This window comes from Marmota monax, unplaced genomic scaffold (genome assembly GCF_021218885.2).
Source record: "Marmota monax isolate L192 unplaced genomic scaffold, Marmota_monax_Labrador192_F-V1.1 WCK01_AAM20220418_F8-fsc00068, whole genome shotgun sequence".
Lineage (NCBI taxonomy): Eukaryota > Metazoa > Chordata > Mammalia > Rodentia > Sciuridae > Marmota > Marmota monax.
Window position 1 is genome coordinate 965,542 of NW_026692352.1, and position 13,167 is coordinate 978,708.

The following is a 13,167-nucleotide window of genomic DNA, read 5'->3' on the forward strand; positions in this document are numbered from 1 at the left end:
TTGGTCCACCCGCCTGTTTTGGTACCAGTACCATGCTGTTTTTGTTACTATTGCTCTGTAGTATAGTTTGAAGTCTGGTATCGCTATACCGCCTGATTCACACTTCTTGCTTAGCATTGTTTTTGCTATTCTAGGTCTTTTATTTTTCCATATGAATTTCATGATTGCTTTCTCTATTTCTACAAGAAATGCCTTTGGGATTTTGATTGGCATTGCATTAAACCTATAGAGAACTTTTGGTAATATCGCCATTTTGATGATGTTAGTTCTGCCTATCCATGAACAGGGTATATTTTTCCATCTTCTAAGATCTTCTTCTATTTCTCTCTTTAGGGTTCTGTAGTTTTCATTGTATAAGTCTTTCACCTCTTTTGTTAGGTTGATTCCCAAGTATTTTATTTTTTTTGAAGATATTGTGAATGGAGTGGTTGTCCTCATTTCCATTTCAGAGGATTTGTCGCTGATATACAGGAATGCCTTTGATTTATGCGTGTTGATTTTATATCCTGCCACTTTGCTGAATTCATTTATTAGCTCTAATAGTTTCTTTGTAGAGCCTTTTGGGTCTGCTAGTTATAGAATCATATCATCTGCAAATAGTGATAATTTAAGTTCTTCTTTTCCTATTTTTATGCCTTTAATTTCTTTCGTCTGTCTAATTGCTGTGGCCAGTGTTTCGAGAACTATGTTGAACAGAAGTGGTGAGAGAGGGCATCCCTGTCTTGTTCCAGATTTTAGAGGGAATGCCTTCAATATTTCTCCATTCAGAATGATGCTAGCCTGAGGCTTAGCATAGATTGCTTTTACAATATTGAGGTATGTTGCTGTTATCTCTAGTTTTTCTAGAGTTTTGAACATAAAGGGATTCTGTACTTTGTCGAATGCTTTTTCCGCATCTATCGAGATGATCATATGGTTCTTATTTTTAAGTCTATTGATGTGGTGAATAACATTTATTGATTTCCGTATATTGAACCAGCCTTGCATCCCAGGGATGAATCCTACTTGATCATGGTGCACAATTTTTTTGATATGTTTTTGTATCCGATTCGCCAGAATTTTATTGAGGATTTTTGCATCTAGGTTCATTAGAGATATTGGTCTGTAGTTTTCTTTCTTTGAAGTGTCTTTGTCTGGTTTAGGTATCAGGGTGATGTTGGCCTCGTAGAATGAATTTGGAAGTTCTCCCTCTTTTTCTATTTCCTGAAGTAGCTTGAAAAGTATTGGTATTAGTTCCTCTTTAAAGGTTTTGTAAAATTCTGCTGTATACCCATCCGGTCCTGGGCTTTTCTTAGTTGGTAGCCTTTTGATGGTTTCTTCTATTTCCTCGATTGATATTGGTCTGTTTAGGTTGTCTATATCCTCCTGACCCAATCTGGGCAGATCATATGACTTAAGAAATTTATCGATGCCTTCACTCTCTTCTAATTTATTGGAGTATAAGGATTCAAAATAATTTTTGATTATCTTCTGTATTTCTGAAGTGTCTGTTGTGATATTGCCTTTTTCATCCCGTATGCTAGTAATTTGAGTTCTCTCTCTTCTTCTCTTCACTAGCATGGCTAAGGGTCTGTCGATTTTGTTTATTTTTTCAAAGAACCAACTTTTAGTTTTGTCAATTTTTTCAATTGTTTCTTTTGTTTCGATTTCATTAATTTCAGCTCTGATTTTAATTATTTCTTGCCTTCTACTTCTTTTGCTGTTGTTTTGCTCTTCTTTTACTAGGATTTTGAGATGAAGCATGAGATCATTTATTTGTTGGTTTTTTTCTTTTTTTAAGGAATGAACTCCAAGCAATGAATTTTCCTCTTAGAACTGCTTTCAATGTGTCCCACAGATTCCGATCTGTTGTGTCTGTGTTTTCATTAATCTCTAAGAATTTTCTAATTTCCTCCTTGATGTCTTCTATAACCCATTGATCATTCAGTAACCTATTGTTCATTCTCCAAGTGATGTATGCTTTTTCCTTCCTTCTTTTATCGTTGATTTTCAGTTTCATTCCATTATGATCAGATAGGATGCATGGTATTATCTCTACTCCTTTATATTGTCTAAGAGTTGCCCTGTGACATAATATATGATCTATTTTTGAGAAGGATCCATGTGTTGCTGAGAAAAAAGTGTAACTGCTTGATGTTGGGTGGTATATTCTAAATATGTCAATTAGGTCTAGGTTATTAATTGTGTTATTGAGTTCTATAGTTTCCTTATTCAACTTTTGTTTGGAAGATCTGTCCAGTGGCGAGAGAGGTGTGTTGAAGTCTCCCATGATTATAGTATGGTGGTCTATTAAACTCTTGAACTTGAGAAGAGTTTGTTTGATGAACATAGCTGCACCATTGTTTGGGGCATATATATTTATGATTGTTATGTCTTGTTGGTGTATGGTTCCCTTAAGCAGTATGTAGTGTCCCTCTTTATCCCTTTTGATTAACTTTGGCTTGAAATCTTTTTTATTTGATATGAGTATGGACACTCCTGCTTGTTTCCGAAGTCCATATGAGTGATATGATTTTTCCCAACCTTTCACCTTCAGCCTATGTATGTCTTTTCCTATCAAATGCGTCTCCTGTAGGCAGCATATTGTTGGGTCTTGTTTTGTGATCCATTCTACTAGCCTGTGACTCTTAATTGGTGAGTTTAAGCCATTAACATTTAGGGTTATTATTGAGATATGGGTTGTTGTTCCAGCCATATTTGTTTATTTATGTTATTAAACATGGTTTGTTTTCCTCTTTGATTATTCCCCCCCCTTTACTGTCCTACCTCCCACTGTTGGTTTTCATTGTTATTTTCCATTTCCTCTTCCTGTAATGTTTTGCCGAGGATGTTTTGAAGAGATGGTTTTCTAGCTGCATATTCTTTTAACTTTTGTTTGTCGTGGAAGGTTTTAATTTCATCTTCCATCCTGAAGCTTAATTTCGCTGAATACACAATTCTTGGTTGGAACCCATTTTCTTTCAGTGTTTGAAATATGTTATTCCAGGATCTTCTAGCTTTCAGAGTCTGTGTTGAAAGATCAGCTGTTATCCTGATTGGCTTGCCCCTAAATGTAATCTGCTTCCTTTCTCTTGTAGCTTTTAAAATTCTCTCCTTATTCTGTATGTTGGGAATCTTCATTATAATGTGTCTAGGTGTGGATCTCTTATAATTTTGCACATTCGGCGTCCTGTAGGCTTCTAGAATTTGGGATTCTGTCTCATTCTTCAAGTCTGGGAAGTTTTCTCGTATTATTTCATTGAATAAATTGCTCATTCCTTTGGTATGGTGTTCTATACCTTCCTGTATCCCAATGACTCTTAAGTTTGGTCTCTTAATGTTATCCCATATTTCTTGGATGTTCTGCTCATGGTTTCTTAACAGTCTTGCTGAGCTGTCTATGTTCTTTTCAAGTTGAAATACTTTGTCTTCATTGTCTGATATTCTATCTTCTAAGTGTTCTACTCTGCTGGTAGTACTCTCAATTGAGTTTTTAAGTTGGTTTATTGCTTCCTGAATTTCTAGGATTTCTGTTTGTTTGTTTTTTATAACCTCTATCTCCCTGTATAGTTTATCCTTTGCTTCCTGGATTTGTTTGTGTAATTCCTTGTCGAAGTGATCTTTCATTGTCTGATTTTGCTGTCTAATTTCTTCCTTGATACTCCAGATCATCTGAAGCATATATATCCTGAATTCTTTATCTGACATTCCATCTGCTGCAGCTGTTACCTCTTCTAAAGTTGAGCTGAACTGCATTGCTTGTAGTCCTTTCTTTCCTTGTCTTTTCATACTGCTTGCGTTTCTTTCTTCTTGGTGAAACTGTTGTGTTTTTGAAAATTTTTCCCCCCCTATATATTTATATTGCTCTTGTATAGTTGAAAAGTCTCTCTTGCAGGTGCGGGTGGGGGCTCTGCTCTGCCCCTCCTCCAATTGGTGTGAGGTGTCTACCACGCCCGCGGACCCCTGGGCCTGATCCGCCGTTCTGTCGCAGGTCTGCCTACCTTGCAGGTGGGGGCGAAGGCTCTTCCCTGCCCCTCCTACCACGCCCGGGGACCGCTAGGCCTGATCTGCAGGTTGGTCGCAGGTCTGCCCACCTTGCGGGCACGGGTGTCAGTTCCGCTCCACCCCCACTCCAATTGGGGTCACTTGACCACCACACAGGCGGGCCGCTGGGCCTGATCTGGGCGCGGGTGAAGGCTCTGCTCTGCCCCTACTCCAGTTGGGGTGAAGTGTGTACCACGCTGGCAGGCCCCTGGGCCTGATCCACCGGTCTGTCGCAGGTCTGCTTACCTTGCCAGCGCGGGCGGTGGCTCTGCCCTGCCCCTCCTACCATGCCTGCAGACTGCTGGGCCTGATCTGCAGGTTGGTCGCAGGTCTGCCTACCTTGCGGGCGCGGGTGGTGGTCCCGCTCCTCCCCTCTGGCTCGACGACAAAGCGAGAGAGACTCGGGTATCTGTGACTCACCCTCCCTACCAGGGGACCAACTGTTTCCGTCGCCGCTGGCACCGATGAAGTTTTCTCCTCGGCCGCTCTCCGATGACATCAGATCTCTGCCATGCTGGCATCCCCTGTTCTATGGCTGAATCCCATTTTCTTCTCTTCCAATAGGCGGAGCTGTGCCCTCTGAGCCGAGCTTCTGCCCTCTATGTGCTGACAGAAATCCCTGTACGGTGGCTCCTGGGAGTCTCTCAATCCTGTTAGTCCAGAGCCCTTTCACTTATCCGGCCCCTCCCCGTGTTCCTCCTCCCAGCCAGCCAGCCAGGTCCTGTTCACCAGAGGCGGTTCCCCAAGGATCTGATTACACTTGCAGCCCCACCGCGTGTCCTATATCCCGAACGATGAACACCCTCTCTGTCATTCAATTAAGCCCCAGTGCTGTGGTGGGGTGATCTGGGAACCAACAGTTTAATTTTTCCGGACCCCTTTGGTGGGCACGTCCCCAGAAACTGGCGGCTAAGATCTTGGGTGTCGCCGCTGGTGTTAAGGGGAGGTGGGGATCTGGAATCCCCTCTGCTTCCCTACAGACACGCCCCCGGTGGTTTCCTGGCTGCTTGTATCTGGAGGGGGTGGGAGTCACACACCTGCTAATGTGGATTCCGCTGGGAAGGAATTCTGTCTTCGGAACTCTGGTGATGTCACCACTCTGCTATGGCGAGCCCCAGGCTCCTTGCCGGAGTGTCCGAAGGGAGGGGTGGGACTGGTCTGTCTCTGGTTGGTTTCAGCTCCCGGTTTGCTATTTCATGAAGGCTTGGCGAGAGACCTCTTCCTAGAGTCCCTGCACTGCTCCTGCTGCGCTGCGCCTCGGAGGCAATCCGCCCTGACGCGGGGGCCGTGTGCAGGCAGCTGACAGTCGCCGAGTCGCGTGGGCAGCGGCTGGCGGGTCTGGACCTTTGCGCTGCGTGGCAGAGATTCACTAGTCTAGCGCAGACTGTCACCTCCAAAAATCCTTCCAATTCCCGGCCGGTCTCTCTTTAGTGGAATTTTGCTAGGAGTTTCTCAGCAGGTCGAATCTAAGCGTATCCATGCGTCTCTCTGATCCCGTTGTTGAGGAGGTACTGAAAGCGCTGCCTCCCCTCTCGCCGCCATGTTGGATCCCGAGATTTTTTTAATACTTATCTTTTAGTTGTAGTCGGACACAATATTTTTATTTATTTATTTTTATATGGCATTGGGGATCGAACCCAGGGCTTTGCCTGTGCTAGGCTAGCACTCTACTGCTGAGCCACAACCCCAGCACAGAAACTCTGATTTTTAATTGACATTTGTCTGAAAACTAATGAAACTGCATCATATTTTCACATATATGGACTGCTTGCATATTCTTTTGTATAAATTTAATAATTTTTTTCCATTTTCTACCTGAATTATCAAATTATCTGCATTAGTTATTATATTTAAGAAGCCTTTATATATTGTGTGCAATAATTTTGTGTTATACATATTGAAAATATTGTCATCTTTTCTGAAATGCACCGTTGATGCAGTTTTTAAAGAACAGATATATTTGTTTCAATGTAGCCCAAATTATCAAACACTAAAGGCTAGTACTTTCTGTGCTGTATTTTAAAAAATCTGCCTCATATGTTCCTATTAATGCATTCATTCTATCATCTTTCATTTTAAGACATAAAATAAATTCAGAATCACATTTTAATCATAGAAGTAGTAGATACTGTATATTTTTACCACTTTATTATAAAAATAACATGTGATTAACTGTACATAAAGTATATAATGATCAGTTTTGACAGACACATAGGTCTATAAAGCCATTACCTCAATCAGGCCATCAATCACCCAGATTTCAAGTGCATCTGTGATTCTTCCCTCCATTTATCACCATCTGCAGGCAACCATTTGCTTGCTATTAGTAAAGATAAATTTTGCACATTGTAGATTTTGATGCAAATGTAATGATAAAATATTTAATTGTGTTTTTTGTTTATTTTGATTATGATAGATTACTTTTAAGTTTTTCATCAATTGTTCATTCTCCCTTGCTAAATAATATTCCACTATATGGATACATTACAATTTATTTGTCCATGGGCATTGGGTTCTTTCCAATTTGGGGATGGGATAAATAAAGCTGCTGTTCACATTCATTTATAAATGTTTTTCGATCAGTGTTTTATTCAGGGTACAAACCTAGATGTAAAAGGGCTAGGTCATTAGATAGGTGTGTGAGAGGCTTCAGTGATCATCTGCCCAATTTAGACAGCCCCTCATGAACCAAAAAACTTCACATCACCTCGGAATTCAGGTGGAACACTGCAGTGCCTGGAAACACACACTGAAGAAGGTAGGAAGAAAAGAGCTATCAGGGTCACCCCTCCTCCAACCTCAAGGAGCCCAGTGTGCAGAGAGTTGCAGGAAGCAGAGATTAAGTCCAGATTTTGGACTTGAAACCCAGTGCGGTCCCCAACAAGGGAAACTCAGTGCTGGACAGGGCTTGTAGACTCTACCGCCCAGCTGAGCCTCTTGTCCCTCTTAGTAGGTGGCCAAGGTACTATGCCCATCACCCCTCCTACAACCTTGGACAGATAATAAGGGTCAAAGCTCCAGTTCCTGTTGATTAGGACAGGAAAGTGAGCATAAGTCCTTGTCTTAGAACTCAATATGGGGCTGGTAAAACCCAGCACTGTGTGAATCAAAATAGTCACCCTCCCCAGGACAGTGCCTCTGGACCCATCTGTGTGCCTGTTGGTGACTCACAGACCCAGGTACACAGACTAATATCCCAGCCAGCACCAGCTGTGGCTGGTTGTAGCAGTCTTGGGCCATGAGTCCCCTGCAGTAGTAGACAGGCCATAGCAGAGTGCATGCTGGTCCATTCAGTGCTGCACTATTCCTGGTAGGTTCTGGGCTCAGGTCTGTGATTGTAGCCCGTGCCCATGGGACTACCCACTCCTTCTTTCCCCCAAACAAGGTTGCACCACACAGATAAAACAATTGTCTCTTAGGCGGAGTAAAAGAAGGTAGCTGTGAAGCCACTGCCTATTTGCTGTGTGCTGGTCTCTTCACAATAGGGACCAGAACCCAAAAGAATCCTGTGGCACTTGACCACAGGAGGAGGAATGTGGCATATTCTCCTACTAGGTAGGGGATGTGGGGATGAAGCATCAGATTTAGAAACTCCCCCAGATCTTTTGGAACACCACAAGGAGGTTTTGGGACAGGACTGGGCTTGGGACGCCCTCTAGTGCTGAAAACAGTAACACTTAGCAAACCTGGACTTAGGGGACCATACAGTGCTGAAATAATAGACATGTCCAGAGAGGAAACAAGTGGTCTGCTTACAGTTTTTGAAAAGATGGACCCCAGAAATGCCAGATTCTAAAGATTTGAATTAAGACCTAATCCTTAATGAAAAGACAAAATGGTACACCAACAAATACCAAGAACTTGCAAGGAACCATGACCTCCTTAAAAAACAAAATAAGGTGACAGAATCTGACTCTATAGCAACATATAGAGAGGACTGAAACTCTCAGATGTTAAATTAAAATCCACAGTTTTAACAAGAACTAAACAGACTTCAAGAAAACACAGAAACAGTCCAATATACTGAGACAGAGAAAGAATTTTATAAATAAAACATAAATCCTTAGCTGAAAAGGATACTCAGAGAAATTAAAATTGTGAAAGAAGGCATCAAATAGCAGAGCAAACCAAACAGATAATAGAATCAATGAATTTAATGATGGACTATTTGAAAATATACAGTTGGGGGAAAAAGAAATGATAAGAATAAAGAAAGCTTATAGGAACTTTGGAACAGCACTGAAAAAGAAAATATTCAAGTTAATGGTGGTTCAAGAGGGTATGGCATATACCAAAGGGGTAGAAAGTTTATTCAAAGATATAATACCAGAGGTATTTACATTTCTACAGGGGGATATTGTAGGAGTCCAGCTCCAACAGGGGGTCTCAGGAACGAATAGCGAGGAGTTGGCGAAAGGTGGGTGGAAAAACAACACAGACACCAAGTGAAGGTGCTGAATCCCAATCTTTACTTGTGAAGCTGATCATATATACTTTTCATTTTGGCAGGCTCACAGTACTTTGTGGTTACAAAACAGAAATCATTATTCAAAGAAACAAAATATTACCTAGCTACAATTAGATAAAAAGAATGTCTCTTGGCTTAGGCATAAGCAAGCATTTTTACTTTCAGTTCGCATTTTGCTTTGAGCTGTTTCTGCTTAGTTAGCTTTTAATAATAGTTAGAAATGTCCCAGACTATTTGCCTATTACTTGACTATTCTTTCTTGACTTACTGACTGGAACCGGTGCCATGGTTACAGCAAGTGGTTAACTTGTTATTAATTTTAATCAAACAAGAGTAAGAGCACAAACCATTGTGCACAGGAACATGAACAAGTTGCCCAGTACTAAGCACTAATCTGTCTTCTTAACATTAATTCTTCTTCTCTAGATTTTAATTTAATTTCTCAAAAACTTCCTTGACAGGAATACAGGGAGTTTTTCATTAGACATTAACAATTTACGTTCCACAGCTGAATCATTGCATTTAGAGCAAACAGATCTATTCTTTAGAAGTAGTTGCATTAATTGGGAAAGTCATGTTTTTTCCTTCATACTTAATGGTCATATGAGAAGTCGCAACTATACTTATTAAAGGAATACAAAAACAAACCAGCCCATTCCCAGAAACATACTGTGCTCCTCCAGAGGATGGACACCTTGCGCCATCCACCTCTGTAGGGCCTTGTCATTGCCTGAGTCAGGGGAGGGGTGCAGCAGGATATGTATATCCAGGCACAGGAAAGCGAAAGGACCATCAAATTAAAGTAGACCAAGTCTACCTAAGACCTACTATTAAATTCAATCTCTTCATAGTTAGGAATAAAGACAGAGTTCTCAAGGCAGCAAAAGTAAAGAAATAACACAGAGGGTGTCACCATTAGCCTAACAACACACTTAGCAGAAACCTTATAGGCCAGTAGTGTGTGGGGGGAGATTTGCATAATACCTGCCAAGAAAAAACACTGTACCCAGCAAAGCTGAGAAAATTTAATAGCATCAGACCTATTCTAAAAAATGATAGAGTTCTTTACACTGGAAGAAAAGGAGGTTGAAGAGTAAAAATAATATATCAGATGATAGGAAACTCACTGAAAAGAGTAACTACACAAACATATTCAAAATACTCTAAAGTAAACATGATGTTTAAACCATTCATATTTTTAGTATGAAGAGTAAAAAAAAATTAAAACTGCAATAATATATTATGAGATAGGCAATATAGAAAGATGTAAATAGAGACATCAAAAATTTGAAAGGTGGGGAGCTATTGAAAGAAATAAAAAAACAATGGAAACTATACAAATATATAAAAATGAAGTAACTTACTCATGAACAACCAGTGTATCAGTGTATCAAGGAAGAAATTAAGACAGGAATTACAAACATTCCTGAAACAAATGAGAATGGAAACACAGCATACTAAAAGGCATGGAGACAAAGCAAAAGTAGTATCAAGAAGGAAGTTGATGGCACTCTGTGTGTGTGTGTGTGTGTGTGTGTGTGTATAGTCACATATATGTCCCATATAAATATAATGTTACATATTATATGAACTTATATAAATTTTGTTATCACTGTATCTCAAGGAATTAGAAAAACAAAGTCATATCAAATATGACTACTGAAACCGAATTTGTGAGATGAAACTTGATTACCTGCTTCTGCTGGTGGGTGGAGTCTATGTAAAGTCGCAGGCCTTTGTAGTCCAGAAGTGTTGCAGCATTTTTTAAAAAAATATTTTTAGTTGTAGGTGGACACAATACCTTTATTTTATTTATTTAGTTTCTTTTTATGTGGTGCTGGGGACCAAACCCAGTGCATCACGCATGCTAGACAAGCGTTCTATCAGTGAGCACAACCCCAGCTCTTAATGGTGGCCCATGCCCTCCAGTATTGCAGCAGACTCTAGCAGCTCATTGTCAATTTCTTCTGTCAGGGTTCTTCTCTCACAAATTCAAAGAATGAATTTCACAGACTAGGATGAATGAAGGTAAGAGTAGAAGATATTACCAGGATGAATGAAAGTAAGAGTAGGTTCTAAGTATCATTGCTTTCTAATCCTACTTTAAATACAGGTTGGAAGTGTTAGCCCAATTTATAAGTCCTTTAGATTGAAGAAAAGGAACAGGAACAGAACTCCTGCACTGCAAGAGGGGACCCTGAGCAATTTTTCCCATCCAACTAGGCTAGCTAGTCTAGAGGTTTATATTGGGTCACTTCTATTTGCTGAGAGCCATAGCCAAGTAGGAATGAGACACTGCATTTTTGGTTGAAAGGTGACCCCAGGAAGCCATTGAGATGATAATGATTATGTTAAGTTGCATTCAATTGGAGATTAGACCCCTGCTGTCCACCTTGGCCTGCTACTTTGGATCTCTCATGGGACTCATGGGACTCCCAGAACTCACAGGATTCCCATTGGTTGGGGAAGTGCGATAGGAGGGAATTCCTGCCGCAGTCTGGCTGGGCACAAAATAACGAGCCACTCAAGCAGGAACAAACTTTATTTTTTGAAACTGCCGCCAATGTCCGGTACGCGCTCGGGAAGATTTTCGATCCACTCACGCGGCCTCCTCTCGGAACCGCAGCGAGCGCTCCTCCCCCGGAACTCCCTCCTACTGTACTTCCCCAACCAATGGGAACTCTCCAGGAGTCCGTAGCTGGCCTAGGTGAACAGCAGGAATCCAATATCCATATGAATGCAAATCTTAACATAATCATATCATCTCAATGGCTAGCTGGTGTCACCTTTCGACCAAAAATGCCATGCATCATATACTTGGCTCTTAGCATCTCCCCCTTTCTGTTTAAGTAACAAGCAATCTGGCTAGGGACCGTGCCTGTTAGGTTTGTCCAATTAAACATATGGTTCTTACCCGTCATCGGAAAACTGACTTTTAGGCGTCAGCCTCCTGTCTTAGGTTGATACCACTGCAATTGGATCATACCCGTCACTGACTACTGGTCCAGCATATAGCCATACTTGTTGATAGGCCTATGTACCAGTGGGGGGGTGAGGTTCTTTGCCTCACCTCTGTTGGCCCCCAAATTTGGCCCTTGGTGCCGGTGGGGGGGTGAGGTTCTTTACCTCACCTCTGTTGGCCCCCAAAATTAGACCATCACTAGTAGAAGGGAGGAGGATACAGAAATGTCATGACACCAAGTCAATTAACGGCTCCTAGGAAAAATTGCATCACTGGTGACACATCAGCAAAGATACGCTAGCACTACCATAATTCGCTGCATCAACAAATAGATCACAGAGCATACAAGTGATACATAGTCCAGGCAAGTTCTGTAAGCAGTTCAAAGCAGAGGAATCTATCAATATGTCCATATCCTTACAAAATAAATGGAATCAGTGATTGAGCATTACTTGTTGAGTTATAAATCATTGATGTATCAGTTTACACGGTTTGTTGTGATAACTCTCGAAGAAGTTGTAGTTTGGTTTTATCTTTGTCTTCACCGGCACTGGGATGAAAATAGGAATTTTGACAATGATGCTAAAAAAAATATGTAACATTTCAACAGGTACTAAGAAAACAATATTTAGAACAATTTACATTATCCTGAACAGAATTATTAAATATAATGAAAAGAAAAGGTGAAAGTAAACAAACAGATCTGTTAACCTTCTATTTGTTCATATATTAAAACAATCCTCAACAGCTGTTTACCCAAATTAAATTAAACTATTAAAATCACGTGAATAATAAAAAAAATTTTTTGGATCCATGTGCATGAGCGCTCCTCATATGTGATATATGGACATACGCACATACAGACATACAACACAAAACAGAAGTGTGCACATGTAACATATAACACATAAGACAATAGTAAAGGCCTTGTAGGTTTACCTAGGTGAAATCTCCATTGCAATGTTCAAAAACTCCACAGTCAAAAAATAAAACTGATCAGAAAAAACATTAACCTAGGTCTGTATGAGCTCAAAAATAAAATAGAACTTTATGATGTGGGAAAAAGCAATAATAAAATAGATATTGAAAAAAGCATCCTGGTTAATCAAGATGTAAGAATAGCCAAGCTGGAGATCTGGATATCAGCTGTTATGGATTTGAGTCGAATCATCTTCCTTTTGGTCTGTAGAAATTGTTTTAGTTAGTCTCTCTGGAATCCAAATCGGCTGCTGTTCTTCCTGTGGAAAAACACAAACAGAGCCCCGACTCCAGACTATCACTGGGTCAGGACCTTTCCATTGTCCTGTTAGAATATCTTTCCAAAGTACCTTAGGCTTATGTACATTTTTTGGATACAAATGTCTTTCCGCAGCACTAAGCCCTGATGAATCCAAATTTAAAAAGTTTAGAGTAAAAAGGGTTACTTTAAGTTTATCTTTGGGGGATATATACCCCTTTCCAATTCCCTCCTTTTGTTTTAATAAGTACATTTTAATAGTTTGATGAGCTCTTTCAACTATGCCTTGTCCTTGTGGATTGTATGGAATTCCTGTTATGTGAGTAATGCCAAATGATGAGCAAAATTGTTTAAAAGAGGTGGACGCATAACCAGGACCATTATCGGTTTTTAACTGTTTTGGAACGTCCACAGTAAGCAATGAGCTATAACATCTTTAGTTTTTTCTCCGGCATGAAGGGAGCCCATCAGAAATCC